The sequence below is a fragment of the Protopterus annectens genome, chromosome 15.part0, assembly GCF_019279795.1.
Source record: "Protopterus annectens isolate FY-2018-M chromosome 15.part0, PAN1.0, whole genome shotgun sequence".
Lineage (NCBI taxonomy): Eukaryota > Metazoa > Chordata > Ceratodontiformes > Protopteridae > Protopterus > Protopterus annectens.
The window spans coordinates 627,335,780-627,362,895 of record NC_056749.1 but is presented as its reverse complement, the minus strand read 5'-3'; the positions used below and the strand labels follow the sequence as shown (position 1 = coordinate 627,362,895).

The window sequence follows — 27,116 nt, the reverse complement described above, 5'->3', positions numbered from 1 at the left end:
CGCCCCTAACCCAAAAATACTACTACCGCACACTTACCTAACCAGCGCACTGACCCTAAATCACTAAACCCACCCCTATCCCCACAGACTGTCACTATCCACACTTACCTTACTCGCACCCTAACGTCCGTCACCACCGCATACTCACACAGCCTTCTTTCCAAGTCACTATCCTTGCCGTCGGCGTTTTCATCCGTAGCGTCGGTCTTCCGCATGTCGATCATCTGGCGCCCGCTAATCCGTTGTCGGTGATGTCGGCTGTCGATGTTCTAACCTAGACCCATATATATATATATATATATATATATATATATATATATATATATATATATATATACGGTCATGTTGTAAGATGGTTTTATGTGTTCTAATGGAATGAAAACAAAGAACAGTATTCTTTTCTAGGAATAAGAAAGAAATGATGTCATTTTTATGCAATAGCAGAATGCACGGTACACTCTCTTAAAAGCATACCTATAGCTCAGATTATCTTGTATACTTTCCGTGAAAGCTATAGGGTTATGAAAAAAATGAAAACGGGATTATAAAGGGGTCTTGTCCTGAAAATTTCATAAGAATATCTTCAAGCAGTAGAGAGAGAGAGATTGTCACATGAAGTTATGGTGGAATTCAGGGTGAAAGGTTTATAAACTGTCAGAAGGTGCAACTTTTACGAAAGAGCTAAACATAAATGTATAGATTTCAGTACTTGTTCAGAGTAAGTTAAACAAATGCTATTAAAATATAAATATATAATGTAATTGTGGTTTCATACTTAAATGTGTTTCTGCATTAAAATTATCTTTCATTGTTTGTATGTTTCACTCTAAACAAAATGGCATTAACTTTTTTACTTTTTATTATAATTTTGGATGCCACTGTTTCTTTGATGTTGAGGGTAGAACATAGTCTCAAGGTATTTCATAAATAATTATGAGAGTACCATAACTTAAATATTTCATTAATAAATTCTGGACCATTTTGGACATATAGGCTTTTAGATACAAAGAGCAAAAACAGCCAAAAGAAACCAATATTCTGTGAAGAAACCAGCTGAAAATGCTCATCAGTTAAGGAGTTACTTACTATTTATTTTGTAAAATATTTGAAAAAATCACTCCTATTCATTATAGGTTTATGCCAGACAGAGCAGTTAAACCAAGCAATGCAATATGCAGGTGTACAAATCTAAAATGCGTAACTGTGTGGGTGGGGCTTGGTGCTAGCTTCCCCTATTGCTGTTAAAGTTTTTGATTATGGTATATCAATTGGTACTGTTGCCTCCTAGTACTTGGTTCTCATGTTCTGTTCTCAGCTGAGGAGCCCTTTGTGGAGAGTTTGCACATCCTCCTTGAGCATGACTTTTTTATTTTGCCAGGTGCTCCAGTTTCCTTTTACATCCTAAATACATGGCATAGGTGAACTGATGATCGTTCCAGTTTTCCATAGTAGTGCACAAGTGGGCATCTATAATAGTATTACTAATTATATAACTCCTGTCCTTTGTACCAAAAGTCAAAGTACGCAGCTACAAACAATAAAAGGATAGAACCTCCAAAAGTGTGCTATTCATGCTAGCAAATATTATTATGACCGTGTCCTTGGCATACTCTAATATTAGTAGAAAGAACAGATGCCAGGTGGTTTAGCACAACTTACATTCTGCAAGCCACAAGACACACATTTATTTATTTAATTTTTGTAAACACATTTCTTAATTTATCACTTAAGACATAGGCAAACATACATTAACAGAAAAGAAAACAAATCATATTAACATTTTTTCCAATTACATACATAATACAGAACATATCTTTTCTTTCTTTGTAACTATCAACATTACATAAATTCCTGAATTCCAGCTTCCCTAAAATCTCTCTCCTCCTCTTGAATATTATTCTGCATGTATTGTTCCAACAATTTCCATTTATTTCTACGTAATTTGCTGCATACATTTTCTAAAGTTCCCTCTTCCAGTTCTTTTCAATGAAAGTCATTGATACTGTATGGAATGCATTGTATGACTATTTGATGTGTAGGCAAATAAGTAAAGAGATGTACGATTTTCTTTTGATAGAAGAACCTCTTATACCGACACTTAAAGGTCTGCCAAAAATACATAAGCAGGTGGAACCTATACCCATGCGTCCCATAGTCTCAGGGAGAGACTGGGTGACTTACAACATATCCATATTCCTAGAGAAAATGCTAAGGCCAATTGTCAACGAGGTCACTACCATTCTCAGAGACACACAACATTTATTAACAGATTTAGAGAACTTTGATCAGTTAGAGAAAGATAATGAGAAATTATTACTGGTCACATTGGATGTTCGTGATCTGTTTACTTGTATTCCCAACGAATACGGTGTTCAATCAATAAGAGAGATAATGGTTACACGCAGTAACTTTTCTAGAGATAGACAGATCCTTATAGGGCAGCTGTTAGAATTAGTTTTAACATGTAATGTATTTATGTTCCATGAAAAATATTATCTTCAAACATGGGGTGTCGCCATGGGCACCCCATGTGCAAATTCATTTGCGAATTTAGTCATGCACAACTGGGAACAGAAACATATTTTTGAGAGTCACTGGAAAGGGAAAATACGTATATACAGGAGATTTGTGGATGACATTCTTTTGGCATGGGACGGTACTATAGAAGAACTACACAACTTTATAGAATATATAGAGTCCACAACCACATTCCTGAGGTTCACTTATGAACACTCATATAATGAGATTAATTTCTTAGATTTGACCATATATTATGACAAAGATGATAGATTATCCTATAAGATTTACCGAAAAACCTGTTGGAAGAACAACATGTTAGAATATAGAAGCATGCACCCCAGATTCATGTTTCAGGGTATATTGAATGGACAATTCTGGAGGCTTAGGAGAATATGTAAAAATCCAGCTATACTGAACATTGAAGCTGACAAAATGGAAGAGATGTTTATAGCTAGAGGCTACAATACTCGAATAGTACAAGCAACAAGACACAGAATTATACCTCAAGAATCAAGAGAAATTGAGTCATATAATAGATTTAATAGGAATAAAGCTATAGACAACACTCTAGCAGGAAGATCAGCTACGACTTATAACCATAGTAACAACAAAGTTAAGGTTATTTTGAAATATACTAATGACATTAATGAGATTAAAAGCATTATAGCAAGACATTGGAACATCCTAACGACAGCAGATGACACTAGGATGATAGTAGGAGAGAGCCCTGGATTTGTATATCGAACATGTGATAATCTGAAAACCATTTTTTCAAGTCAGTTAAAATATAATATGTCTGACGATTTGAGTTCTACACAAATTCCAGGGACATTCCCATGTGAACACTGTAGTATGTGCTCATACATAAATTCGATACAAGAATATCAACATCCTAATGGACATTTTGTGTTCTCTCCTAAGAAAAGGGCTGATTGTAATATCCAGAATCTAATATATATGGCGAATTGCGATTCATGTCCAGCCTTTTATATTGGCCTCACGAAGAGGAGATTTAGAGAACGCATTTATAACCATATATACGACATACGGAAACATCTAGAACTGAATGCATTAGCTAAACACATTAATTCTAATCCAACACATTGTTTTAAATTTAGGATTCTACAAGTAGTACCTATCAGCTCTAGGATGGGAGACAATATTAATAACTTGGCCAAATTGGAGATGGAATGGATTTTGAGGGCGGGAGCACATAGAGAACCTGGAATTAACAGCTATGTTAGTATCAAACCATTCATAAAATGAAATCAAAGTAAAATTATAACATTATATCTTGGGATCCTCTCAAGGAAAGGGATCTACGAGGTTTTGTCTATGGGTGTATTCTGTAATGGTAAATAGAGAAAAGAACAAGCAAATAGAGAGCAAGACAGAAGTAATGATATATATATATATATACATAATAAGTTAATAGAAAAGTGATATTGAAAAGATGGCTTTGCTCTTTGTATATAGTTGAACATCCATTGTGGCTGAGGCTTTACTAAATTTATCTAACATAAGATACTATTAAAGTTTGTTTGCCACTGCCACTAGTTATATATTACATCAATTTATATCTAGACAGATCGACTAGATAGTGTCGAATACTGTTTGAATTGAGTAGACATACATTTGAACACCAGAGGGCACTATATTTGAATTCAAAGGTTAATTCTAATTTTAAATCAAGTTGTAATATGAAATACGATGTGAATCATCTGTTTTATTCATTGTTTTATTCATCGTATTTATCCAGCTATTGAATTGTTATAATATAATAACACTTATCTACACGAAGATGAGTTACATAGAGTTAGTTCCACTTTGAATGAGAAGTAGCGACTTTTTATGATTGTCATCTTAGTGGTATATTGAAATAAGTTAGATAAATAAGACATGATAGTGTCACTTTTTGTTATATATATTAGATCTATATATATATTTTTTTCTGAATAACATACAGATATGACGAAATTACGTCGTATTTTGTTAAATGCAGTCAGTACTCTCATGAACACTAGGTGGCGATATACTTTGAAAGTATGAATAATAGGAAGTTTCACTCTAAGTTTCAGTCACTTAAACGAAGAACACTATATGTTTAGTTTTTTAGTTATCTAAATTGATGTTTTACCTCAAGTAGGATAAACGACATTCCACCCCTATATTGGTTTGTAGACGATTCTATGAATTACAAGCGTTTACATCGAGACATTCTCGTCAGTTGCTTAAGGTAGGGTTAGTTGTTTACTTGACTACTTCCTCGTGGAAGCTCACATACTAATGTTTATTCAGGATGGGATTTTTATGATGGGATTTTCATGTATCATATACACATTCATATCAATAAGTGTTGCTCAGTTGTAATGTCCATTGGGATTCAAACAAGGTGAATATACATAGATATTTTAAACATTGAACCAACACATGGGTTCATGCACTTAGATAGAATGTTTATAAGGAGATTATTATTTTTGCATGATGTCTATTTGTTATGACGCTTTTTGAACATTGTATGCTTTATACACGATATGATTGATGTGATGTTTTTATGATATGAGTTTTAAAGTAACTAAATGAGTTTGACATAATCTTTTTAAGATTATAAATAGAGATTTTTCAAGATTTGGAAGATTCTCCTATAAGCCTGTGACCAACTCTGTTTACAAATGTTATTAAATGATTAGTATAGATAGATTTTTAGGTTTTTTATATATATATTTATCAGACATTTTTATTAGAGATTTTCTTTAATTATATTATATATGAGGAACGGTTTTTAGTGATATGATCCAATTTTCAGCGCTTTGAAGCATGTAAGAATCTTGAGTCAGTTTGAATATCCACATATTTATTTACTGTGGTCCTACAAACAATGATGAATTCTTTTGACACTCTAATTAATTGATTGACCAATTGATTACTTAATTATGTAATTATTCAATTCTGATGGGAGTATAAAACAGTTGGGGTTTGATAGAGTAATTTATATCTGAAGAAGCGTGCTAGAGGCATGCGAAAGCGCTCATTTCTGTCATCTTGTTCAATAAAAGAAACGTTGGAAATATCTCGTGTTCTCGTGGTGTGTCCTGTTAGGTTGGTTTTTGTGATTTTTTTCATACTCTAATATTAGTAGAAAGAACAGATGCCAGGTGGTTTAGCACAACTTACATTCTGCAAGCCACAAGACACACATTTATTTATTTAATTTTTGTAAACACATTTCTTAATTTATCACTTAAGACATAGGCAAACATACATTAACAGAAAAGAAAACAAATCATATTAACATTTTTTCCAATTACATACATAATACAGAACATATCTTTTCTTTCTTTGTAACTATCAACATTACATAAATTCCTGAATTCCAGCTTCCCTAAAATCTTTCTCCTCCTCTTGAATATTATTCTGCATGTATTGTTCCAACAATTTCCATTTATTTCTACGTAATTTGCTGCATACATTTTCTAAAGTTCCCTCTTCCAGTTCTTTTATCTCTTTTACAATATTTAGTACTTCAAATAGAGTTGATGCAAACTTCGATTTCCATTTACTAGTGATTGTTTTTTTTTGGCAACCAAGAGAATTAAACTTAATAAGGCCTTAACATGTCCATGCCATTCAGATCCTGTGTCACGGCTCAACAAAAAAAATATTTCCTTAGTTACAGCAATTTGCTGGCCCAATATTTCTGAAATATTACTCTGTAGGGACTTTTTAAAATCTAACTTATTAAACTCCCAAACCATATGCTTTCAGTTGCTCCTTTCTTCCCCATCAAACTTCCAACATTTGCTATGAACCAGAGGAAATATTTTTTTGTCCGCTTGGGATAAAAAATACATATGCAAACATTTCCAAGTAAAGACCCTAAACCTTCTGGACTTTGTTGCAAACTTGGGACCCATACATATGTCCTGCAATTATTCTCTTCTAAATTGCTTTACCGGTTTCTCTTCCTAACCTTTTCCAACTTCTTATGATTGATTTTTCTAGTTATCGTGCAATATTTTATATGCCCTACTACTTATCCCTTTTTAACAGCAGCTTCTGTTCTAGATTCAGATAAAAAACTCTACCAGATCAGGTCTTTCATTTAAGATGATCCTGTTCCTTTCTCTTTGGTTATACTCTGATATCAATCCCTGGCAGGGAAGGCAGTCTAAAGTCTATAGTCTAAACATCTTGGACTTGTCCCACTCTATTATCTTTCTTTCTCTAGTTATTTGCTCCCAATACCTTGGTTCCTCCTCTAGTTTTTTCCAGTACATTCCAACTGTCTTTTGTCAATTCTCTGTACCCTTACTTGCAGTCATCCCTACTGACAAAATCTCCTTTCTCCATTCTTGTGTTGTCGTAGTTCTTAGAATGCTTTCTGCTACTTTATGAATATTTCCATTTTAAATTGCAGCCTTCTGCATGTGTTGTGTACATGAGCTTTAACTGTGTAGCCCTAAATTATACCTTCAAATCAGGTAATCCTTAACCACATCGTTCTATTGTAAGGATTAACTTATCCCACTTAATGCTTGCCTTCTTCCTATCCAAGATAAATTCCTTCAACTCTTAACTAATTATTGAACACAACTTCTCCTCTGGCTGATAAAACTAAAACTAAAGGGGCTAAATTATTTTTACTGCTTCTGTCTTACTGTTTATATCCATAAACAAGAGCTTTGAGTTTCTCAGTTTTTGTATTATCTTTTTAATCTCTTCCCACATATGCTTAGCAGCCATATCAGAAGCTGTTTTAATCCATACTCCTAAATACTTCATCTTACCATGTTCTCATTAATATACGTATTGCTGAACCAATTTGTGTGTGGGTACATAATTTATGACTACAGCCTGTTTTATCTTCATTCATTTTATATACTTTTCCTTTCAAGAAGCTTAATTGCTATTACATTCTTGGAATTTTCTGCTGTGCAGGTATCCGTTGAAATCCACGTCCAACTACTGGTGAACTAAAAATCGAAATACATCTGAAAATGTGATTTGAATAGAAAGAAGTTAATAGCACCATCCCTACTGAATCTTGTCCAGCTTTAAGCCCTACTGCTGTTGGATCATCCTGGCCCTGACTACAGTGACTGAAAATCTGCCTACCTCCCATATTGATCTACAGTCAAGGAACTGAAAAGTTAATAGCACCATCCCTACTGAATCTTGTCCAGCTTTAAGCCCTACTGCTGTTGGATCATCCTGGCCCTGACTACAGTGACTGAAAATCTGCCTACCTCCCATATTGATCTACAGTCAAGGAACTGAAAGTAGGTCTTGGGCTTCGCTTTCTGCCTCTTTAGCCTCTGTATAGGTCCACCTTCAGAGTCCATTACTCTGCCTGCGTTTGTGTGCCTAGCAGCCAGTACCTCTCCTCTCTTATCCCCAAAACCCCCTCACTCTCACCTTTTCCTGCCCTCATTTTTCTTTCTTTTTTCATTCCCTTGTCCTGTTTGTATTTTCCCCATTCTCCCTCACATTTACCTACACCAGCCACTAGGTGGCGCTCTACTCTCTTTCTTCTTTGCTTCCTCCTATTTCCCTGATTAGCCCTCCTCAGTCTACTCTGCTAATTTGGTTTTCCATCCCTCTACCTCCATTTTCTTCCTTACCGACTGCCTATTCTCCTTACCACCTGTGCTGATATCTCTCCAGTAACCTGCCCTACTCTCTTCCATTACACCTCACTCATCTCCTCCTAAATCCTCAGTACTCTTTTCTGTCATACTCCTCCTTACCTTTCTCCTATCCCTCTGGTATCTGGTTCCTATCTTACCCCTTCCCTATTGACACTCGCTGCTCCTATAGTCTCACCTGCTTTTCTGATTGTCTCCTGGCTATACCTCAGTTGTTAGTTATCTCCCTTCTTAACACCACGTCACTTATTTTCCCCTGTCTTTCTTTTTTCCGTCTCCCCTACCCTCTTCCTTTGGTCTCGCCTACCCTTCCCTATAGCCCGTGTTCTTTTTCCCTGTCCCGCCCTTCTTCCGCTGAAGTTACTTATACCCCTTCCTGTACCTGCGTCACCCCTTTCACTTCCTTCCACCGTTCCAGGTCCCTGGCTGCTGTGCGCTCCTGCCTTGGCGAGTTATCTCTGGTAGGTTACGGTTACCTTGAGCTTTCTCTGCATGGAATTTTTGATGTTGTCAAGGCCGAAATAGCTGAACTTATTACTGTATTTATCAGTGATTACTGTCGCTAGTAGTCCTAATCACTATGCTACTGTGAAGTCTTTATTTATTCCGACGAGGCACCATTGGTTCTTAAACGAAGGACCCAGGGTTCGGACTAACAGCTTCAGGCATCGGGTCTGTTTAATCCGCTGCATTACTTGATGTTTGCTGCTAAATGTAGTTCAACATAGTCGCATTGCATTTTTAAGCTCTTAAAACTGTTGTAGTAATCTGCTCGTTCGCTTTTTATCTCTATAGCATTGTATTTAGCACTATTACATCGCTGTGTTGTGATTATACTTTTTCTGCTAGACCTGCTCATGCTTCTTAGTACAAACTGATGTTGCCTAGATTACTCCTGCTTTTTTTTTTCCACTAAAACGCTAAGCGTTAAAGCGTTTGTACTGTGTTAGATGTGTTAAGTGTTAAAGCGTTTGCACTGTGTTAGATGTGTTAAGAGGTACAGACTAATACTATTTCCTGCTCTACTTTGTATTTCTTTCTGCCTGTACACTTATCTAGACAAGTTAGTACCTGGCCAGGCTATCGTTAGAGTTACAGCCCATTGCTACTAAACGGCATCACACACGTGGAGCTTCTTTATCGTTAGCTGGCGTGTATGCTGGTGCAAATACGCTAAGGTGCTTACAACTATCCTATGACCCGGCACTGATGGCTTATTTTCCATAGATGCCTCTGCTGCTAGCCTTATTTGGAGCTTGTTACCAACCATTTACCCATTTTTGCATACTAGGCTCGCTTAAGCCTAGCTGTACCTAAACGCCTACACTCCTTGCAGTGAGCTGCAGTAGATAAGGGATGTACTCTTCGGTTCATCTCTGATAGAACCTCTGCAGCGCTTGAATCAGTACCTTGGATTCTCTGCTCTGGCGTACCTCTTACATAGTACCCTAATAGCTGTATCACTTACTCTACTGTTAGTAAGTCCAACTACATACTTTTAATTTAGCTTTACAAATAGTTTAACCTCCCTATATCCCCGCAATGACTTGCATATAATATATTACTCTGGTGAGTTACCAGCTGGTCACATGACTGTTGCTACTCATAATATCTATTGTTTAGAGTCTATCAAGTAGATCCAGGTATACATTTTTGCTTGATTTATTTCTAGCTCACTATTGATAGTTTTTATGTATTTTCCTGCTCTTAATGTTATCAGGGTTAGTTTTAGACAAGCTGTTTCAACAGGGTTAGATTGCTAGATAATTTTACTGTTAGACTGCTGATAATATTGCTGTTGTACCTTTGTTAATCCTTACCAATTTGGCTGTGTTTTGTACCTGTTCAATTTAACATCTATGCTAAGACTGTTATTCTTCTCTCCCCCTAGAAGTTAATAGCACCATCCCTACTGAATCTTGTCCAGCTTTAAGCCCTACTGCTGTTGGATCATCCTGGCCCTGACTACAGTGACTGAAAATCTGCCTACCTCCCATATTGATCTACAGTCAAGGAACTGAAAGTAGGTCTTGGGCTTCGCTTTCTGCCTCTTTAGCCTCTGTATAGGTCCACCTTCAGAGTCCATTACTCTGCCTGCGTTTGTGTGCCTAGCAGCCAGTACCTCTCCTCTCTTATCCCCAAAACCCCCTCACTCTCACCTTTTCCTGCCCTCATTTTTCTTTCTTTTTCATTCCCTTGTCCTGTTTGTATTTTCCCCATTCTCCCTCTCATTTACCTATACCAGCCACTAGGTGGCGCTCTACTCTCTCTTTCTTCTTTGCTTCCTCCTATTTCCCTGATTAGCCCTCCTCAGTCTACTCTGCTAATTTGGTTTTCCATCCCTCTACCTCCATTTTCTTCCTTACCGACTGCCTATTCTCCTTACCACCTGTGCTGATATCTCTCCAGTAACCTGCCCTACTCTCTTCCATTACACCTCACTCATCTCCTCCTAAATCCTCAGTACTCTTTTCTGTCATACTCCTCCTTACCTTTCTCCTATCCCCTCTGGTATCTGGTTCCTATCTTACCCCTTCCCTATTGACACTCGCTGCTCCTATAGTCTCACCTGCTTTTCTGATTGTCTCCTGGCTATACCTCAGTTGTTTCTACCGCTCCGTTAAGCCCTCTTGGCTCACTCCGCTCCCCTCCCTACCCCAATTCCCACCCACCCCGGGGTCCTACATTTATAGCTCTATAGCCACACCCCTAGCCCTCCTATCCTATTACTCTCCTTCCCGCCAAACTGTTCCCCAGCCTTAGTACATCCCTTCCTACTCTATCTCTGCCCCAAGACCATACATCTTCTATTACCTTTCACTATTACCTAGACTTCTCTCCTTCCACTTTCCTTCCACTCCAGCCTTTCTTTCTCTTTTCCAATTAATACCCTTTCTTATCTACCTACTGCTTTAAACTACAGACTTTCCCTATATTGCTTACCACATTCTATTTTCTCCCTTTACACTTTCCCTCTACTTCCTCACCTCTTTAATTACTAAATGATGCCTCCTACATACGAACTATGCCTGTACTCTCTATCGCAATCACAACCACCCTTCTTTCTACATACCTTCTCACCTTTCTTGAAATTTCACTAGATAACTCTCTTATCTCCACACATAAACACACCTCTACTAGACTCACATTCACAACCTACCCTAATGTTAATTCCACCCCTAGTTATCACCTATCTAAATTCCATAGGCAACATCACCTTACATACCCCCTACTATCTTGCAAAAAAACAAAATCTCTAACAATTCTAAATAAGAACTACTTAACAAAACTTATTAATCCTACTCTACTAGATGGAGACATCCACCCCAACCCTGGCCCTACCTCACCACCTCCCCAAAACTGCTTGCCTAACCCCAACAATAACTTCCTTATAGGACACCTTAACATCCAAAGCATAAATAACAAAATACCTTTCATCCATGCCCTCTTAGATATACACTCATTTGACATCCTTTGCCTCTCTGAAACCTGGCTTACCCCAGGCACAAAAGACTCAGAGATTGTACCCCAGGGTTATAACATAATAAGACACGACTGCTTAAAGCGTAAGGGTGGAGGAGTAGCAATACTCTTCAAAAATCAACTTAACATATCTATTCAACCAGAATGCCCAAACCTAAATAGCAAAACAGAAACCATCATTATTAAACTCCAACTTAACCCCAAAAATCTATTTACATTATTTGTTTGTATCTTCCCCAGGTAATAACATTCCAATACTAGAAGACTTTTTAAGCTGGGTTTCTACCAACTACCCCAAGAAACCATAATTCTTGGTGACGTTAACATAGACTGGAACACTATAAATACAGTCAATCCCACCTCCCATATTAACCTACATGGGTTTTCACAAAGTATTACCTCAACTACAAGAGTCAATAAACCCAGTAAGAAAGAGAGTATATTAGACTGGATACTAACTAATAAAGTTAAGACACATTATAAGGTAGGTATTATGCCTGATGACATCAGCGACCACTGCCTAACCTACATTTCTAGACAAAAATCAGAATTTGTTAACCTCCCAAATACAAGGCTAATTCGATCAGTCAAACACTTTAACATAGACCTTTTTAAAGCCGAACTGAGTGCATGTAATTGGAATTGCTTAAAATCACTCCCCCTAGAAGAAGCAGTATTATTCTTTAATTCCACATTCCTATCTATACTTGATTCTCATGCACCAGAACGCTCTATTAGAGTAAAGACCAAATCGGCCCCATGGCTGACCACCAACACAAAAACTCATGCTTGCTAGAAACAAAGCATGGAAATCTTGGAGATGTAATAAACTAAACCCTGACTTAGTTAAATTCCGCCAGCTTCGTAATTTAGCAAAAAAATCAATAATCTCTGACAAGAAAAACTTCTACTGTAACCTCCAGGAAACACATATTAACAACCCTAAACAGTTCTGGTCATCAGTAAATAGACTTCTTTCCCCAGGAACTGCGAAAACTCCTTCCCTCTAAATGCTGACCCAGAAACCCTCTCCAGACTGCCAATGCTTTCAACTCTTTTTCTCTGAAACTATTCAAACCCTAGCCAAACAAATGAACACTAACAACTCTCATATACCACCTAACAGAACTACCTCTTCCCTCAATTTCGCTCTAAAACCTATATCTACCTCTTTCATCTTCAAACTCATTCACAAACTTAAACCCTGCACCCCTTCTGCTGACAAGCTCCCTTCTCTTTTCCTTCAGAAAGCTGCTAAAGAAATTGCTTATCCTATTTCCTTACTCATCAACAGAACTATCCAAGAAGGAACCATCCCTGATATATGGAAAGTCTCCTATATTATACCACTTCATAAAGGTGGAAACTCCCTTGACCTTTCCAGCTTTAGACCAATTGCCCTTCTTTCACCCCTTGCAAAAATAATGGAAAAATGTATTCACCAGCAACTGGTACACCACCTCTCCCTCCACAACATAATAGCAAACTGCCAGCATGGTTTTAGACCCCATCATAGTACCACCACTGCCCTTCTCTCCTTTATAGATACTATCAACAAAAATCGAAACAACCATTCTCTCTCCTCCGCTCTTTTCATTGATCTCTCAAAAGCTTTCGACATGGTTAACCACTCTCTCTTAATCAATATTCTCGAATCTCTTCCTTGTGATAAACTAGCCACAAATTAGTTTAAATCTTACCTTAACAACAGACAACAAGCAGTAATTTGGGAAAATCACATCTCTTCTCTCTTGCCCATTTCCATCGGAGTTCCCCAGGGCTCCATTCTAGGTCCACTTCTGTTCACCCTCTTTATAAACGATCTTCAGACTGCTATACCACAAGCTACCTGCATACAATATGCAGATGATTCTACCCTTATCTGCTCCGCACCTTCTTCTACTGAACTGACCTCCTTAACACAAAATACCTTTAACAAAGTAGAAACTTGGTTTTCTAAACGGTTTCTCCTACTAAATGCAAAAAACTAAACTCCTCCTCTTCTCCCCACCTCTCGGTCCCCCTTTAAACTTTACCATTTCTTCTAATAATGGCACTATCATCTCGCCTGATCCAACTACTAAACTTCTTGGAATAACCATTGACAATCATCTTTCCTTCGATCAGCACATAAACAACACCATCAAGGTTGTTAACAATAAAATTGGATCCCTATATCGTATTAAACCTTTTCTAACCCCAGCAACAAGAACCAAATGTGCTCAAACCCATCTCCTATCTACTCTCCTATATGCTTCTCCCATTTATACCAACCTCAAGAAAAACAATCTTAACAAACTTGAAACTTGCTATAATAACATAGCACGTTTCGCCACTAGTAACCCCTTTAGGACTCACCACTGTATAAATCTAAAGCAACTTGGCTGGCTCGAATTTCAAAACTACCTAAAATTCCTCAACTCACTATAGCTCACAACATATTACACCTACCTGACAACACCTCTATACTCTCTCAACTCCTAATCCCGTATAATAATCTGAACTCGCCCCGCTCCTCTAGTAAACTTATGACTAAATCAATAAAGGCAAACAACACAGCAGGTTGTTCTCTTTTCACTAACACTATAGGTAAATGCTGGAATCTCTTACCTTGTGACATAACTTTGACTACATCCCTGCCTCAATTCAAACAGAAAATTAAACTGTACTACCTAAATCATTGGCTTTGTTCCTGCAGTACACCAGGCTAACCTTTTTCTTTCTCATACTACATCTCTCCTTCACTCTTCCTATTAGTATCTGTCTTATTTCTTCACCTTTTACAGTACTAATCGACCTAGGTACATTCTATGTAAAATTGCTAATATGGTATTAACTGCTCATCGAAATGTGCTTCTCCTGAATCTATCTTGCATTCTGTGTGATGTTATGATTTTCTAATTTGTTACTTATAAACATTTGTAATATTTTGTAATGTACTTAGTATTTAGTGGAGCTTTTCTCCTCGGGCCTCTGCTGAAAATGGACATGTATCCAGCCAGACTAGCCCGGTCAACAAATGTAAAATAAAAATAAATAAATAAATATATCCTGAAAGACCTGAAACTGTCCGAAAATGTTCCACAACACTGAGATTTCTTTTTTCTGAATTCATCAGGTACAAAATAATACCATCTACAAATAAAGGCAACTTTTCTTGATTGCCATACCAATAATATCCTTGCATTTTTGAGTCCTTACTTTCACTGCCAAGGCCTCTAAACATAAAGCAAGTAACAAAGGCGAAAGAGGACACCCAGACAGCCAATTATCGCTTACCAAACAGGACCTCAAACTACTATAATGTAAAGCAAACAGCAAAAACCATGATAAAAACAAGTAGGCTTAGGACTCTGGAAAAAGTTCTCCTGGCGTAAAGTAATTATCAATATATTGATTTTTTAACACTCTACTCCATTATTATTGAAAGATTAATTAAATTACTCAACAGATGACTGTGTATTTGGATCGGAAACCATCATGACTACTTTTATAAATTACATCAAGTGAGACTGTAATAATGGCTTTTTATCAGTATTTTCAAATGGAACTGTGATAATGGCATTGTTTCTAAGACTGCATGTTTGGATTACCCAAAACTTGACTATTTCTATAACCCAAGTTGTTTACATTATATTTTATTATTACATTCAAGAAATGAAGAACTGGAAACTCATAAAACAGATTTAAGCAGAAAAAGTCTGTGGTATTTTGTATGCGTGTGTCTCTTCTTTTACTCAAACTCAGAGAAACCAGTGTTTATTGTCTCTCGCATGCTAGGACATGCAGACAAAGCAGAAGAATGGATTTTGTGGTTTCAGTCTATTGTCCTGACAGTGTACTTTACAAGCTATTTAGCTTGCCTATTTCCAGATTCACAGTATGTTGTATATACAGTGGGCAACTAAGACTATAGCCAGAAATCAACAAAAAACACAAAAAACCTGCTATTCAGCAATTACAACTATTATTCACCACTATGCACTTTGTGTCCTCTTGTGACCAAATAATGCCAGGAACAAAAGTATTTTATTACTGTTGCCCATCAATCCACCCTCTTCCTGTGGTCATCTTGGAATGGGGTAAAGGAAGGCAGTAGCTTCATCTGAAATTTTGTATGAAATGTCTGGAATTATTCTTAATGAGTAAAAGTTCTTGGCCAATTCATTTTGTTAGCTATATTAGATTGCACTTTAGTCATTTATTTTAAGTGTTTTGATAGGCACAATGAATATTGCATCTGTACGACATCACATTTTGGAATTTATTCCAGTTTACAAATTCTACTCACCAGTGTAAATTATATGTAGTTACCATAGAAATATTTTTCTGAAAGGATTCGTTGAGTATTTTAAAATAATTTATGTAAAGTAATTAATTTATATGCCATTTTGTAAAGATTCTACATAATATTATAAAGACACCATAAAGTCTTATACATTAACTAACTAGAGGATTTAACAAAATGAATTCACAATGCTTATCTCCAAGAGAAAACTGTAAAGTTTGCTCAGACTACAGACAAGGAATAGCTGCTTGTTTCAATTGTAGCTGCTGTTCTGTCAGTACTAGGTTTATAATAGCTGCAGCTCTCACAGTATTAACATCTGCCTACATACAGAACCATCCTTTCACAAAAGAATGGCATGCTCTTCTGGACAAAAATAAATAAATGCATGCACACATATGTACATAAAGTAAGTGCAAAATAAATCAATTTAAAAATTTGGACTACTTCAGGAAAATATAACTGAAGAAGAGGAAAAGGGCAATATTATAGAGAATATGAGGCAAATGTTTTCAGTCCCCATGTTCAGGGTGTACTAGAAATTACCCATCCAAGTCCTGGCCTGGTGGGACATCAGGGAAGCGTATCATAGGAGGGGGAAAACTCAGAAAGGGAATGGAATAACCTCTGGATATAATTCGGAGCACCCACCGATCCATAGTAATGGACTCCCAAGTTTGGAGGTGCTCTGACAGACGCCCCCCGATTGCCTCCAGAGAGGGACAATCGGGTAAGCCCTCAGGGCTGTTGCGTGGGCCTCTCTGAGAAAGGTTCTCGAGACCTGAGAATCCTCGGGCCCCCCTCTGCCTCTGGGCCGGCGTCCACCTTGTCCTTCTCTGCCACTGAAGGACGAGGGGTCCGAAGCGGGATGGGACTGCTGTGATTTCTGGAACCACATCTTCTTTTGTTCCCTCTGGTTCCTCAAGAAGTACCATTGGGAATTAGAGAAGCGGATCCCGATGGCAGACAGTGCCTTCCCATCTTTCTCGCTTTGGACCAGCATGTCGCAGACGGTCTTGCCAAAGAGCGTAGAACCATCAAAGGGTGCGTTCGTGAAGGACACCTTGAAGGGTTCCGCAAAATCACAAAGGCGGAGCCAGGCATGGTGCCGCAGAGCGATGCCTGCTCTGCCAACTCTAGCCGCTCCCTCCATGGCATGGGAGAGTAGCCGCATAGATGTGTTAGTAATAGATTTCAGAGTGGCCATGCGAGCCGAGAAGGTGCGTTTGTCCTCGGCCACCATGGACTCCGGGGGGGGGGGCTCCAGCGTATTCCTTAATCAAGTCTCACTGGAGTCTGATGATGTGTGCCATATAGTTCAGTGCCCTTACAGAGAAGGTAGCTGAAGCAAACATCCGATTTCCAATGCGGTCAAACATCCGAGATTCCTTATCTGGGGGGTGGACCAAGGAACTCTCCTGTGCTAGCTCCTTCTTGGTGGCAGCCGCCACTACCATGGAATCCACTGGAGAACCTTTAGACCATGCCAGCTTATCAGAAGGGGGACTAAGTATCTTGTCTGGTCTTCTAGGAATTGGCTCCATGGTGTCCGGCTCCTTCCAAGCCCTGGTGGTAATTAAGTCCACCAGGGGGTCAGCTGGGGGGGACACCCAAGAAGTAGACGAGCCTGCATCAAACACCTCCAGGAACACAGACTCGTCCGAGGAAGGTTTTTGGGCAGACCACCCTCCTCTGATTCGCAACATCTCCATGATGTCTCCAAAGGAGACATCCTCAGGGGGTGACCTTGGGGAACCTTTCCCTTCCTCCAAGTCTGTGTCCTCTGTGAGGGACGCAGGGGAATCCAGGTGCCTCCTTTTGCACTTCCATTTGTGAGGAACCTCCTCGGTGGGGCTATCCACGGTTGGCTCACCCACGGGGTCTTGTTCCTCTAAGGGAACCAACTGGAACGCCAATGCAGGCTGTCCCTGTGGCCAGATGACGGAGGACAGGCCCAAATGCGCAGGGGTGACGGATGGATCCGCAGCCTGGACCAGGGATCTGGAAGTCCTCAACAGCACCCTCTCCACTACATCAAACGCCGAGGGCGAACCGCTCTCCCCAGGCTCCGAGAGCAGCCCCCTCGGCTCCGATGCAGGGATCAGCGTCGAAGCTGAAGCGGTCAGACCCAAGAGGGAAGTGTGCTCCGACCTAAATGGTGCCGAAGACACAGTTCCTCCCATGGGTCCGACGCTCGGCTCTTGGCCTCGAGAGCTAGGATCTGACACGCTCGAGGGCATAGTCAGCGTCGAAGTAATCAAGACTGTCGGTTCCGATGGCTCCCCGGGTCCGAAATGGCATGGATCCGAAGACTCTGAAACCGTAAACCAGGTCGGAGAAGGAGCGATCAGGGTAAAGAAAGGGGCCGAGCTCCCCCCCCCGGAGGGGGGGAGGCTGGAGCACCCCCATCTGCATTTGAGCCTGCAGGAAATGGTGCATCATCCAGTCCAAATCAGCATCGGTCAGGCTTCTGGTGGATCTGGAGAAGGTCGTAGAGGCGGGCCTGGAGGGCCGCCTCGAGGACCTCGAGGGAGACCGGTACTCCTCCTCCGGCTCCGGGGAAAAGCAAGGAGAATGGAGTCGAGAATGAGGAGAACCAGAGGCCCTCTTAGCGGGACTAGCTACCTTCACTGGTGGGGCTGAGGGATGAGACTCAGCCCGCCTTTTATGCCTGTGCCGGTCCTTATCTCTCCTTTTTTCTTTTGAAGAGGAAAAAGAGTCCCCCTCACCCTGAGAAGCAGAGAAAGTTTGAGTCCCCAACAAGGGAGGGGGATTGGAAGGCACGGGAGCCGCAGCCGCAACTGGTGCCTTAGAGGGAGAGGAGGAAGAAGAATCCGGGGACAACAATCCTGCCAGGATTAGCTTGTTCCTCCTATCCCTGATAGCCCGGGGGTTGAAAGCCACACAAACCTGGCAGCTGGTGGATAAATGGGCCACCCCCAGGCAAATAACGCACTGAGTGTGGCTGTCGGCTGGGGACAGCTTATGACCACACTCAGTGCATTTAGAAAAAATGGCTTTAGGCCCTTCAGCCATCACACCACACACTCACGCACTGGGGGGAGGGAATTGAAATAAATCTGAAGTAAAATTACCACAACAAAAATACGCTAAATATATTAGCTGATAAAAGGGGCTAAACAATACACACACACCAAAGAAATTTTAGAAAAAAACGATTTTTAAAGGTATTTTTTAAAACTGGAAAACTCTCACCCACGCCTAAGAGCTCATCTCTAGAAGCTGCTATAAGCCGCGGCAAACTAGATCTGAGGATGGGGGATGTGTAGCAGGGGATTATGGGTAGGGGGATGAGCTAGGAGCTCGGATCTTTTAGCTAGGTAAAGCTGCCAGCTCGGATCCGAGGACGGATCCCGAGGACGGATCCGATACCCACAGGTTGCAGACCAAATGAAGTTAACTACTTCAGATACTGAGTTCCATTACTGGGTTCTAACAATGCTGTTATTTGAAACATTCTTGTGCACTTGTTAGAGCTTCCCTTGTCTGCTATGAAAGATTTAAGGTGGAAATAGTCAGTTAAGGAATCCCCTGCTTGTCTGTTGTTAAGGTAGCACTTGTAGTGTGATATCAGTTGCACAAACACTATATTTTAAGCTCATTTAACATGGTCTTTGGATTATTAAAATCTACAAACCCCGACTTCTTTTAAATAAATAAATAAATAGAATAGGTGTAAAATCAGTGACAAAGTAGCTGTTTTTCATGTAGGTAACATAAAAAAGAAGAATTTACAGTAACATTGAATAACATCCATTTAAAAAATTAATAGAAACATTACAGACTACATTGTTACACTTGAAGTAAACACAGTCCTTTCTTACTTCTGAATTATTCATACCTAGGCTATAAGATACACTATGCTATGGTGATCCAGTAAAATGACGTCTGATAGTTTTGTAAGCATCTGTTACAGCGTTGCAAGTGTAAACAGGAAAATATGTATGTGAGATGCACACATCAATTGCAAATGTGTGCACATAATAAGTAAAATTAAGACAGGTTTTAGACATATTATACTGAATACTTCATTAACGTGGTAACAGAAATCATCTAATTTCAGAAGCCACAAAAGGATTTATTACCTTGTACTTATAACTCCTGCTTATTTGAATATAATGTGCAACTGCGGTGGTGGTGCTGCGGTAGCGTTGTCGCCTCATAGCAAGACGTTGTCCCGTTCGATTCTCAGCTAGAGGCATACGTGAATGGGGCGTGCCTTCGTTGAAGGTTGTGCATCAGGGCTGGTAACCCGGTACGTAAAAATCCACTACCAATCATTAGCAGAACGGAGTTCTGCTGTGGCGACCCCTAACCAGGAAAAGCCGAAAGACACAAAGAAACATTTGAATATAATGTGCACATTGTTTTATTAGATAACAGTAAACCTTGTACTGTGCAGTGTTGTTATTTTCCTCTGCTCACACTGCCTAGACATGTTCAATTGAATTGATTAAGTAGTAACCAAATAAATAGTGAATACAGCAGTAAATTACTGATTACTTTCTTCACCCTTTGGTGCTTTCTAATCTTTGGTAAGTGGGGTTCAACTTTCAGTAAAGTGGCAAAGATGCTGGTAATTAGCCAAAATTCTTACACCAACATGCAAGTAGTTGTTTAACTGCACTACTAAATTGTGTGGGCATGTGTACTTATTTTCTATGATGAACAGTTGATTTATTCCCAGCATAATTTTAAGCCATGGTTCTATAACTCATAAAATTGGCATCTCAGACAGCCTTGTGAGTGCCTGTTGATGTATTGTGGGAGTTGCCTTGATGACAGGGAAGTACTGGGAAACCTATAGTAAAACTGCACATAAATTAACATAATAAAGTAGTTTAGATGCCATTCATTCTACCAAGAATTGTTTAAATTACACATTTACAGACATAGGTTCCTAAGAAACGCAAATCGTAAATGATATTCTGTATGCTACACATCTAGTTAAGGCAGGGATTTATAACATAAACTACCTTTAATCCTTCAGACATTACTTATATAGTTAACTATTATGCAGCTGATATTTTTACTGAATATTGACAACTGTTTAAATAATAAGGTTATCAGTTTCTTAGTGAGATGGTTGGTAAAATGAGTTCACCTTGGAATTTCATCTTTATTTCTTTAAAGTAAAGGGCCCATGAGAAAATGTCTTCATGATCTGCTTTCCTACTGCTTCATGTAGTAAAATAAGACAGATTTGTAAATTGTAATTCTTGATGAGAAATTCAAGTAGAAGATTAAATAGATATGAGATAGAGAGATTTCTTAAGGCACTGTTCAGCTTAATAGGTTTTGTATTTTTTAGAGTGTCATTACTTTTAACAATTTAATAACAAAGAAGGGAGTCTGCCTACTCTTGTATCTTGCTGCATAGGTTCATAGGTTGGTACTGGGCTATCTGCCCGAAGGCATATATTAGCCCAGCCATGTTGTGCGGTATTCATCACCCCTTTAGTAGTTCCCTAGACCCTTGTACTAGCAGCTAGTACCCTTGGCCCCTATCTAGTAGTGCTGTTGGTGTGATCCCTAGTGTGAACTTTCTGTTACCCATCCACTCATCAAGGTTCCTCTTGAAGAGTGATAGTGAGGGGCTCTGTCTTATGTAGATCGGGACCCCGTTCCATAGTAAGGGAAGTCTCTGTGAAGGGAATGTATCCCTCCAGCATGTTCTATTCATTGTTGTGTTGAGGTTTATATCCCTAGAACGTGTAGCTTGAGTAGATTTGGTTTTGCTAAGATGGAGCATGTTCAACAATTCTGGGTTGGACATGGCTCTGTACGTTAGACAGAGATCGCCCCTGATGACACAGTCTTTAACAAACACTCTATTATAAAGGTTCTAAGGAACTGTGGCTGTGCAGAACAGCTTCAGTAATGCTCTGTCTTGACTAGCATTTTGTTCAATATTCTGTGATGATATTCTCATAATATGAATTGATATTATAACTATGCATTAGTATTAAGAAGTTTATAAATTGCTCACCCACATGGCCACTTATCAGGGCAAATTGCTTTTGTTTCATCATCAATGAGTGATCACTATGGTCTAATGTTGTCTTTCTTCATTTTTTCTTTTAATTTTTCATAACTACATTCATGGGTGGACATAAAATAAACTGAATCTGGTTATGCTTTTATTTGTCTCTAATTGAAAGCATGCGAGTGATACTTAGAGATTTATGACATGCATTGTTCACTCAAACATATTTACATTATCATCTCTAGTGAACACAACTCTAAAGGTTTATTCTATGGACTACATAGTTTTTGTAGTATCTGTCTTCACTTATTGATACATTTCTAAATCTACTTCACTCAGTTATAATACATTTTTAGTATGTAGGAGAGTGTTTATCTGACATAATCATTAGTATATTAGTCATATCAGAATATTGGAGACTATTAATATGTATATATATATATACTACTCTCAGGCTAAAGAGAACTAATGTTAAGCAACATTTACTGTGTTATAAATGAGATTTTACTTTATGAATGTTTAAGTAGTGCACGATAGGATGATTATATTCTGAAAAAGAAGTCTAATCTAATCTAAAATTAAATTGTATTACCAAATTAATACTCATTTCCATACATTATGTTAATTCATTATTAATAGTTATATAGGGAAAATAATAACTAATATTGTTAAATCTCCAAGATAAGAGAAAAGGTGTACTGGAGCTTGAAAGGGGTTAGTTTTTTTTTTCTTTCTTTTTTCATGAGGGAAGTTATGGTAGGCAGTCTGTTAGATTTCGTCTCATCTAGCAGATTGGAAGTGTATTTCACTTCATGTACATAAGTTATTTGACCAAAATTAAAATATTGACTACAATGAGAACTATTAACACAGTAGTTACACATTTTACATTTGGTATGGTATTACAAAATATAATACAAAACAAATATGATATAAAGTTAAATACTGAGAATGGACTTGACTATTTTATCCTTAAACACTAATGGTTTAAACAATCGAAGGAAAAGATCTAATTTATTAAGATATATGAAATTAAATAACGTACAAGTAGTATTTCTTCAAGAGACTCACTTCAAAACAAATTATACCTTTAGCTGCAATCCTAATGAATATGTGATCTTATCTCACTCTTCATATAAGAAAAAGACTAGGGAAACTTTAATTTTATGGAAATAAATGTCACTATGCCGCAAATCATTTACAAATATGAAGATAAAGAAGGACTCCTAGCCACAGTAATAGTAAAATATAACAATAGACTCTGGACATTAGTAAATATATATTGGTTACCATGTATTGGGGTTGGGACAATAAGAAAACACATGGATCTAATAACTAAAGTATATAAAGGAAATTTGATTTTGGGAGATGACTTTAATTGTATATTGGATAAATCAGAGACCACAAGCAAAATAAATTTATGTGTAAGTTCTATGGGGAAGCTACTTAAGAAACGGGAAGAAAGTTTAAATCTAATTGATACATTTAGTTATAAGGAGAACAATTCATTATTATTTTCACACCAAGACCACATATTTGGGACACATACAAGAATTGATAAAATCTTTATATCGCAAGAACCAAATTCAAAAATAATAAAATTTTCCACAATCCCTTGTCCCTTTTCAGACCATAATTCATTAATTCTCAAAATACATACAGATTATACGAAATTAATTTTTATGTCAAAAATTCCAGCTTACATTTCAAAATTAAAATAATTTAAACCTTGGTAAGATTCAGAAATACAATTATTTTTAGATATAAACTACACTACTGAAATAAATGTAATTAATCTTTGGGATACATTGAAAGCCTATCTAAATGGAAAAATTATTTCATGGTATAAAAACAAGCTAAACGAGTGGGAATCAGAATTATGTAACATCCAAAAGCAAATTGCAGATCTCACTATTAATTCATCTACTTACACACAAAATAATCATAAAAAGAATTGGAAAACTTAAACAAAAGATATAATAAAATCCTAACTCACAAAACTAATATAGCTGTAGAAAGGTTAAAACTTAGTTCCTATGCAGTATCACCCAAACATATGCATAATTTAGCAATAAGATTAAAAAAAACATTTGAATGAAAATAATATTACAAGTATTATACATGAAGTAAGGAAAAAAACAAAAAGGTTTCAGATATAAGTGATATACTAGATGCATTTAAACATTATTTCTCTGACCATTATAATGATACTTCACATATAACTAATACATCAAACTTAGACCTGAAATTAGTAAAGGTGATACCAGAAAAGTTAAAGTTATGCAATCAAAAACAAATATCTCTAAAAGAAATTACTCAAAAAATCAAGGAAAATAATAGTAATAAAACACTGGGAATTGATGGAATAATTAATGAATTGTATAAGATATTTCCATCTTCAGTAATATCATTGTTTCACAAAACTTTGAATGAAATTCTAGCACAAAACACAAGTCCAATTTCATGGATATACTCCTTAATTACACCCATTATAAAAGAAAACAAAGACTCTTTACAGTGTAAATCTTATAGGCCAATATCTTTACTTAACAATGATTATAAAATCTTCATGTCAGTATTAGTAGAATTAAAAATCATTGACACACATAATAAATGAGGATCAAACAAGATTCATTTATAAAAGACACACACGACAATATACAAAGAATTCTAACACTCATTGATTTTCTAAACAGAAACAACCAAGAAGCTCTAATAGTAACTTTGGATATAGAAAAAGCCTTTGATTCATTGAGCTGTGTTTTTTCTTTTTAAGGCTTTAGAATTATTTGAATTTCCTACTAATTTTATTATGCTAATAAAGAATATTTATAAAAACAATTATGTAAAACTTGGGGCATTTACCTCGAAGGCTATTGAAATAACCAAAGGTACAAAGCAGGGATGTCCGATGTCTCCCATCCTGTTTGCCTTAGGAATTTAATTATTTGCCTCATTAGTATGCAACAATTCTAATATATCAGGCATAGATGTATTTGGTCAACTCTGTTGAAAAATTATGTTATTTGCTGATGATGTGTTACTCACGTTATCTGTCTCGCAGAAATCAGTACAAAAACTACATGAAATAGTGGAAAGGTTTTATCATATTTCCAGCCTTAGATTTAACAAGGTAAAAATCTAATTATATACATTTGAATAAAAAGAGAGAATTTACCTTAATTACAAATTGTGTGATAGTTAAACAAGTTCCCATAATAAAATATTTAGGAATAACACTATGTGATAATTTGGAATCAACATTAGCCACAAATTATAGCAACATAATTAATAAAATAAAAATGTTAATAGTAAGCTGGAATAAAATGTTCTTGAGATTTGAAGACAGATTACAAATAATAAAAATGACAATACTTCCAAAAATTAATTACATTGCACAAACTATTCCTATAGCACCTAACAAGAAAATCTTGAAAGAAATAAATAAAATTCTATTAAGCTTTCTTTGGTATCCAAAAAGAAATAGAATCGCCTATACACATCATATTAGATCTTGGGAAATGGGTGGAATTAAACTTCCAGATCTAGAATCATACATAAAAGCTTCCATATTAAGAACTATCATTAATTGGATAGATCCTAATTATTCTTCAACATGGAAAACATTGCACACTATTATTTTTCTAAATGAAAATAAAATAATTAAAAATTGCATATTAAGTGAACAAAATAATATGATGTGGCACATATTGACTGTTAATATTCAATATAATATAACAAAACCAACAAACTTAAATTATATAAATAATATTTAAAATTTATTCAGAAGATTTATATATACTAACACGGATATTAAGATTTGGCTAGACTTGATAATACCCTTTAGCTCTACAAAGAATTTCTTCAATAAAATTCATAATGTTATTTTAACTAGATGGGAGGGGGAAAACTTAACTTGTTGGCAACATTGTATAAAGAATCAAGTAGTATTAGACATTCAACAAATTCAGAATAAATGTGACATTCCATCAGCAGACTGGTTGATACTACAAAGCATATTATCATATGTTAAAGATCTTAATAGTAAAATTATTAATTCTCCTTATAAAACTAGTCCAAATTTGATAAGTTTAATATCTGAAGTTACTTACGGCAATTATAATTGGACGAATCTAATTTCAAAATTATACAAAATATTGATAACATATAAAACTACCCCTAATGCAAGATATTGCAATTTCATAGCAAAAGGATGTCACACTAATCTATCAATTGAGAGTAAAACAAATATTTAATGTTCTGTTAACTTAACATTCAATTTACAAGTACGGAAAATATTTACATGGAAATATATTCACAGGGCATTTATTACACCTGATAAACTAGCCAAATTCAATTCACTTGATAAATCCATTTGTTGGAGATGTTCTTTAAACTGTAAAGCTGATTGGTCTCATATATTTTTTGATTGTATTAATATAAAAAAATTCTGGGAAGAAATTACTATTTTTCTCCAAGCTATATTCACAGATACCTTTATTTTAACAAAATCTTTAGTCCTCTTAAATGTTAATGATACTATTGGAATGAATAAAAAAGATCTATACCTACTTTGGTCCATACTAGCTATGGCAAGGAAATGTAAAACTAGAAAGTGGAAGTCTTCACAAGAACCTATGCTGGAAGAATTCTTGAGATTGATGGAAGAAACAGCGACATTAGAAATCAAGGTGAAGGAATCGAGAATTTCACCTAAAACATGGGCAAACAATCCTTGGGAAAAAATGTTAACTCTTATTGAGACATTAAAAATGAACTCTAAATAATTAATGTGTAGCTATATACTTTATTAATTGAATATTATAAATTTTTGTTACTAATTTCATATATTTTATTTTTTTTCCCTCTTTTGTTTGGGTCAATATTTGGAAAATAAAAAAAATATTTGAAAAAACAAAACAAAAAAAACAAAAAAAAAAAAAAACAAAAAGTAATTCTTCATCTCATTCAGCAGATTTTGCTTTTTCAAGCTATTCAGCTTGAGTGATATAGACAAGGGCTTTTCTTTAAAGTTCTTCCAGCCTGCAAAGGTAGAAGACCTTTAGGGCATATTCAAGATATGGTAAACAACAGCAGCTTCTAAAAAGTCAAACAAATTTAAGATGTTGGCTCACCATACTCTTGTCTCTCTTTTAAAGCAGAATGCTAAATT

At 36.9% G+C, this 27,116-nt stretch overlaps 1 protein-coding gene across 1 annotated transcript in view; it reads left to right on the top strand.

Annotated features, from left to right (window-relative positions):
• The window catches only part of LOC122789963 (UAP56-interacting factor-like), a 340,611-nt gene that overhangs the window by 124,229 nt on the left and 189,266 nt on the right, over window positions 1–27,116 (top strand). The window lies entirely within an intron of this gene.